This window comes from Platichthys flesus, chromosome 14, assembly GCF_949316205.1.
Source record: "Platichthys flesus chromosome 14, fPlaFle2.1, whole genome shotgun sequence".
NCBI lineage: Eukaryota > Metazoa > Chordata > Actinopteri > Pleuronectiformes > Pleuronectidae > Platichthys > Platichthys flesus.
The window spans coordinates 17,410,687-17,418,237 of record NC_084958.1 but is presented as its reverse complement, the minus strand read 5'-3'; positions in this window follow the sequence as shown (position 1 = coordinate 17,418,237).

Genomic DNA, 7,551 nt, shown 5'->3' with positions numbered 1-7,551 from the left:
AGATCTGATAAGATTCGAGCTTCACTCAAATGGGTCTGGAGCGCCAGCAGACATGGCCGACTTTGCGCGGCGTTTGTCCTTCCATGACCGCACAACCTCCCCTTGTCTCAGCCGTGCACACACTCAACACACACACAGACGCGCACAAGCTCGCACAGCACAGCTCCCCTTCCGCACACATTAAAACACACTCTCAGTCCGACTTGGAGGTTTCTGTCGCCCTCTCCTCCGCTTTAGTCAGTTGCCAGACAATGAAAACATTGAGTGGCAGTTTCTATGGCGTGGCCGGGGCTTTTGTTTGCCTGCAAAACATATGCATTCTACATGCTCCAATTATGGGTTTTTATCAGATCGCTGTCAAACACACCAATCCTGCGCCCTCCTTTGTGCCCTCTCTAGCGGTGTGTACTGTACCATGCGGAGCAGTGGCTCGCAGTGTTTGCGTGTTTGCCCATGGTGGGAGCATAATATCCCAGACTGGTTTGTGTCCCTGTTGGCAGAAAACACACGCGGCTCGGTCGACAAAACACAATGTGTCACAATCCCTCCTGCCTGATGGCAACAGATTGGTTTCAAATGCAGAACTTCCTTGTGTGAATATTGCAGCGAAATTAAACAGGAGCCGTGTTGGCCTTCTGCTGGTATCTGACAAACATGCCCAGTTTCAGCCCTGACCGCCCCCACTGGGTTCTCCTATTTGAATAAAGAGAGAGGCCATATCAGGCAATCTGCAGCACGTACAGTCAAATCCCTCATTGTGACTCGTGCGCTTCAACAAAAGAGGCCGAGACAGACACGGCGATCGGACCGACCATCGGCTCGGCTCTCGAACCCGGCACGACTTCCGCCCGGCGACAAAGTCACGTCCACATTTGCAGTTATTTCTCAAGAATTCTCTTATCTGAAACTGAAGTTGTGTAACCCTTTTTTTAAATGTAAAGACTCTGGCGCACCTGTAAGTTATAAGGGACAATTTCATTAAATCTATAAATTAAAATCTTTAAAAAAATCTAATTTGATTCTGTCCCAAACAAAACAAGATCCAATCAAATCTTTCTTTTTCAAAACAAGACGCCCCCTAGCTTGACCCCACTGACACAAAGACGAACCCTGGCCAGACTGTGTGTGTGTGTGTGTGTGTGTGTGTGTGTTGTGATAGAAGCCAGTCAGCAGCTATAGGTGCTTAGGCTCCACTAAGTCCAGTGTTTACAGATCTGCAGGAACACAACCTTGTAGCCTCTTGATGTTGCATCCAGGCAGCCAGACATCACTGAGGCTTGAGGTCTGGACTGAGGGATATTATCCTTCCAACATGATTAACACAACATGATAAAGCCGCTGAAGCTACAGCTGCTATCTGAAGCACAACGACGTGACATTATTCAAACAATATAACGAATGGAATATGACGATACTCTGCTTTTGTCTTTTTTAATTCTTTTGACTTTTGTGTCTCTCTGCTGCTGAAGATTAACAACCGACTGACCAGGGTTTGAAATCTCTTACTGGTTCTATAGAAGGCAAAGAGTGTTGAGCTTAGCATCGTGAAACGAGGTGGATACTGCACGACCTGTGTGAAGGCATCAAACTCCACTCGTGTAATATAGGCCACCTGCTGCATTTACACACAAACACACACACACACAACGATTTCTGGGAATGTGGTTATACACTGTTCTAGGCCTTCAACTTCCTATTGGTGAGAATGGAGCATGTGACAGTATATAGGCGAGCATAATTACTATAATATATAGTAATTGTTGATTTTCAATCATGAATACTGACCTCTGTAAATAACACTTAATTACATTTCTCACATTGTAACACTCATTCTTGCCAGATGTGCCTTTTGAGTACTTAAATCTTTGTGTACTCATTTTAGATTTCTACTGAGCTTTAGAGGGCTTGGTGGGAAGTTCTTGTTTGTGGAGAGGCTAGCTGTTTCCCTCTGCTTCCAGTCTTTTTGCTAAGCTAAGCTAATCCCCTCCTGGCTCAAGCGCTAAACTTAACGGCAGGATGTCATAGAGAGGAATCACTCTTTTCATTGAACTCTCAAAGAGAAATTGAATAAATTTATTTCACAAAATTTGAAAAAAAATGTAAGGACCTACATTGTCTGTGACATGAAAACACCAGATGATGTGAGGATGTTGTGGTTAGTGGCTCCAGCTGCCGAATAAGACGCATCTTACTACGCTATGTAAAACACATTGAGGTGTAATGTAGCATGAGCAGAGTTCTTATCACGCAGCGTGTTCGTGCTGCAGAACAACACCTTGACGTTACCTCATCTTGTACATGTGCCGTGTGTGAGTCATTCATCAGAGTCCCCTACACCTCGGACTTTCGCCCCCAGGAGTAAAGTACCTGGAGAACTGCATGTCAAACAGGGTTCCTCTTAACTTTGTACAAGACATCTTTACGTCTCTGCGTTTTATGGCAGGAAGGATAAAGGTCACCACAAAGGTCGTTTGAAAAAGATCCAGGGAGGGAGAGGATGAAACTGCGCACCGAGTCTGCGTAGGAGAGAAGGAAGCAGAGAGGGATGAATAGAGGGAGGGAGAGGAAGGAGAAGAAGAAGAAAGAATTACGACTGGAAGGGAGGCTGCTTTCCAACGCCACTCACGGCGAGGGCTGGTGTGTGTGAAAGCCGCACTGTAGGAGCATGCACACACAAACACACACCTTTGCGGGTTTCCTACCTGTGACTCAGGTCAGTGGGAGTCTCATGAGCGAGAGGCGGTAATCAGTAACAGTATTATATGGCTGTGTTAATAGTTAACGTGGCCCCTAGACACTGTGCCCCTGGCTCAAGCACCTGCAGCCCCTTTTACAGGCATCATCCGCGGAGAGAACAAAATAGTCTGAATGCTTGTTGGGCACATCGCTTTTACACAAACCATCGTTTCAGGCCTCGGTCAGCAGGTGGCTGGTGAGAAGCGTCTGCAGGAGAAAAGAGAGATCTCGGGTTTACGGGGTTAATAACTCAAGTTCAAACTCTGCCAATAGCTCCATAAAGATTCGGCGTGTGCAACTTTACTGCTAACTTTACTGAATCTTTATTCCTCTCTCTCTCTCTCTCTCTCTCTCTCTCTCTCTCTCTCTCTCTCTCTCTCTCTCTCTCTCTCTCTCTCTCTCTCTCTCTCTCTCTCTCTCTCTCTCTCTCTCTCTCTCTCTCTCTCTCTCTCTCTCTCTCTCTCTCTCTCTCTCTCTCTCTCTCTCTCTCCCACACAAGGCCTTCTGGCTTCACACTCTACAAGAACAAATGTATCTTTGACAAACACTGTTGTAAAAAAAAAAAAAATAGTCTTGTAGCTGCTTCTGGATCAGCTCCCGCTCTCCCCCCCCCCCCCCCCCCTCTCTTTCTCTCTCTTTCTCCGTACTTAGACACACATGCAAACGTGCACTGCAGGCCCCATATCTATACAAAAAAAAGAAAAAACAGAGACACACACAAACACATGCCTCCCTCTGCTTTTGATAGATACCGGCGAGCTCGGGTCAGGATAACCTTGTGGTGACCCACCGGCTCCATCTCCTGTAGTGACCTCTCCCAGCACCTGCTGAGGCCCGTCCCTGCTGCCAGGCCAACCAAACCACACCACGCTCACCAACACCTAAAGCCACAGAGAGCCTGAACACCCTGGGACGCTCCAGCTTTCAGGTTCCCTTCTCCTCCCATTGGTTTCGAGATAGCTTCTCTCTCTTTTTCTTTTTTTTTTTAGTATTCCACGTCCGAGCGGCATTGATCTCCAGTCTCAAAGTCCAAGAGCCTGATGCGAATGTAGTGACATCACAGAGCACTAAGGCAATGTTAATGCTTCTCTATCCAGGCAGATGGAGGTGTGTGTGCACAGTGCAAACAGACCCTTGTACTGAGGAGACGAAGCCGGAGCAGTCGGCAGTGCCAAAAGAGAAAAAAAAGAATCCAGGCTAATGTCTGTTTCTCCCTCGAAATTGTTTTTTGATAAGTGAATATCAGGAGATAAGTGTTGTCACCGTCCTATCTGCAAAGCGGAAGCCAGCTCGATAAATCTCCTCTGTAATCTAATGGAGTCCTGGGCAGCAGCTGCGATCGAGGGAATACCGTCTGTCCCACTGAGCCGAGGGGAAGATCCAGTCCGATTAAAGAACCAGGGGAGACGCTAGCCGACTCTGTCAACTTGTAGGAATTGATTAGATCTTTACATTAAACAAATGGCTATCGCCGCTCGTTCAGGATTACTTTGGATTTGTTGACATATTGAAGTGATCCTGATAGCCTCTGCCAGTAGTGGCTCTATATCTGTGTCCCAGCAGGTGGAACACAGTGGAATACTCTGTATTCTGGGGCTCAAATGTTGACTTATCCTTCGGCTGAAATATATATATGAATATATAAATATTAAGATATACACATTTTTTTAAATTGAGTGACCAATAAAGTTAATTTGATGACTGTATAGAAGTTTATTTTTTATTGAGTTGATCAAAAAGACCTAATTCTCAGTTGTCAGTTTTTTCATCTCCACAACCAGACTCATTCAAATCTATATTAACCTTATATTAAATGTTTTGTTCTAAACTCCCATCACTGTGTGAAAGCTATTATCAGCTCAGAATCTAAATCAGACTTTAGACGACTTCACCAACACAGTCGGCTTTGATGCTTCTTTATGTTTTCCTGTGTCACCACTGTTGTTTGGTTGAGAAGCAGTTTCTGAAAAACCTCTTCCTGGTTTTCCTTCTTTACTTCGATGAAACTCCAACATCTGGGATTTAAAAGTCACGTTTATGAGCGAATGTGACAGGAAATCAAACCATGGATGATAAACAACTTCTTTATTAGGCCTGAGACTTTTGAATGCATTTCCTGCAAAAGTCTTTAAAGACAGACTCTTGCAGACAGACCAGTTTCTAGACATTTAGCAACAAATCATCAACTCAAACCACGACCATTACTCAATGGGAATCGTTGCAAGTTAATTTACTTTCTAAACTGACTCAATTTGAAGCCAATGGCTGCTGAGATGGTGACATCTTAAAGAACCGGTCAGTTGGATCAGTCGACCCCTCCACCTTCTAAGTGTCTTCCTGATCTTTTGCTGTGACAACAATCCCACCAGCGAGCTGGAGACGAGAAGGTCCTCCTCCCCTCCCCTCCCCTCCCCTCCCCTCCCCTCCCCGCTGACCCGGGATCCCAGGGGTTGGTGTTAAGTAAACTTTGTCGGCCACGCAACAGTCTCCAGCAGAGAAATGTCTCTCTGCTCATCAGGAGACCTTCTCCATGACCCCCACCTCTCCGCCTTGGCATTCCTCCGCCACAGCACCTCCCCGACCCACCTTTCTCTTCATCCATCCTGCCCCTCCCCCCCGCCCGCTTGCCCTGTATACGTTGCCTTGAGTCCTGCTCTCTCTCCCAGCAGCCTCGGCCGGCCCGACTGCTGTCTCCTGCGCTGGAGACAGCCTATCAGGGGCCTCACGTCATCAGTCTCCAGGACGTGGGCGACAGAGATTACTAGCTACTATCGGGGAGAAGGGGGGGGGGGGGGGGGCATTTTAAGTGGACGCTCCTTTCTCTCACCATAACGAACCCCTGATGGGACATTTTATCTGTCTGGTAGCGTTCCCTGTTGATTCGCGGCAAGGTTTGCGGGGACGGTGCACCAGACAAATAACAGCCATCCTGGCCGAGCAAGGAACCCAGAGGAGAGAGAAGTTGAAACTTGTTGCTGTAAACACGAAGCTAGTTTCGGCCCAAACAAGGGGTTTGGAATAACAGCACAGAAAAGTGCAGCCATGCTATCAGCTACCAGATGCTGCTTTCCCAGGCTGCACGCCGAGACCTTCAGGAGTTTGAGCTGAATGCTGCTTTTTTTTTCTTTGCGAAATAATTCCTCCAGCACAGGTTGAAAATACTCCTTGAAAATCAACATGTTCACTTCTCTCTCTGACTGAGACACGAAGCAAAAAGCCAATAATGAAATATATATTTAATTTTTGTTATTGATTGTAGGAATTTCACCTTTTTTGCCAAGAGTTATACGAGAAGACGAGAATTATCACCCTGTGAAAAAAATAATGATGTTACAGCAATTAAGCGTAGGTTAGCAGAGCATGCCATACCACAAAGACTGAAAACAGCTAGCTCTTACCAAAGGGAACCAAATGGGCCTACATGGTCAGCACCATAAATCTTGTTTGCATAATCCATACAAAGAGCAAAGTGTAGACAAGTTGTGGATAAAGGATTTAATTATTTCTTTCTCAGTTTATGCTAAGGTCACTCTCATGGCGTTTTGTTCAAACCTTAACTATGAGCAGCTGAGTGAGAAAGTTTGAGATATTGGGAATTTATGATATTAATAATCTTCTAAAAGAGCTTAATATGCAGTTGGCAGTTTTTAGGTCAACGCTAAGATAACTAGCAAAATTTATATATTCACCGTTCAGATATAAAGTGTTATCCCTGTCTCAGCAAAAGAGTGAATTTATTTTCGAGCAAGTCAAACTATTTTTAAACATTCAACCACCAGGCCATTCACCCTGGGAAGAGTTAAACTGGACTGGAAACTGTTGCGTGTTGGTAGATTTGCCTTTTGCTTTCTATTGGAGCACTTTTATTCCGGACTCTAAGTTTCCACTGGCGTTAAAAGAACATGTCTCCCTCGGCCAGGTGGTGTGAAGCTGTCTAACTCTCAAGCCCTTGTCATCCCCTCTGTCTAGAACATGGAGCCCGGGGATATTTGTGTATCACGTATTGATTTGGAGGTACAACCCTTGGCTGTAAACCAAAGATAAATAAGTTAGGCATTAACTCTTTTTTTCCAGGGGTCACTCCGAGCCTATTTCACATAGCCTAGATGGAACATACCTGAAAAAAAAAAATGCCTGCCCGTGTGATGGACTCTGGAATATTGATTTTTTTTTTTCACTCGGAGCAAAAAAAATAAAAAAAAGGGCCTTTGCAGTCAGTGTTTCCCTCTGAGCTCAGATAGGGCTGCGACATTCCCGTCTACTCCCTCCAAGGTTACTGCCGGCTCAGCGGAGGCCAGCACCTGTCAGATGGACGCTTGTTTTGTTACACAAGGTGTCTTTGTGGCGTTCGCTGTCTCCACAAGAACACACTCTGTCTTCCCGTGATGGAAAGAAATTGAGGAAAAGAAACAAAAATAAAAAAGGAGCACTCAGAGGAGGGGGGGGGGGGACTCAGAAAAAAACTCTGGCTTCGGGGAGATTCCTTGTTATCTCCGTCTCCGGGGTTTACAAGGATTACAAACTGTTGAACTCTCATACGCTGATCCCCCCCCCCAAAAAATAGAGGCCTTGTTTAAAGAAAAGTCCTGACGGGGCCAGAACGCAGGACGACACAATCACCAACGCCGCCTTGTTTGCTTTGCTGAGTGTGGTGAATGTGATGAAGTTTACACTCGTTGATTAAGTACGTCTGCCTCATTGTCCTGCGTACTCGTCGTGGTGTGAAACCAATCACGTCGAAAAAAAGACCTCCAGTCCAATCGGTTAATTATTTGAAGAATTCACCGGTGGCTCCGACGCACTAGCACTGGGCAG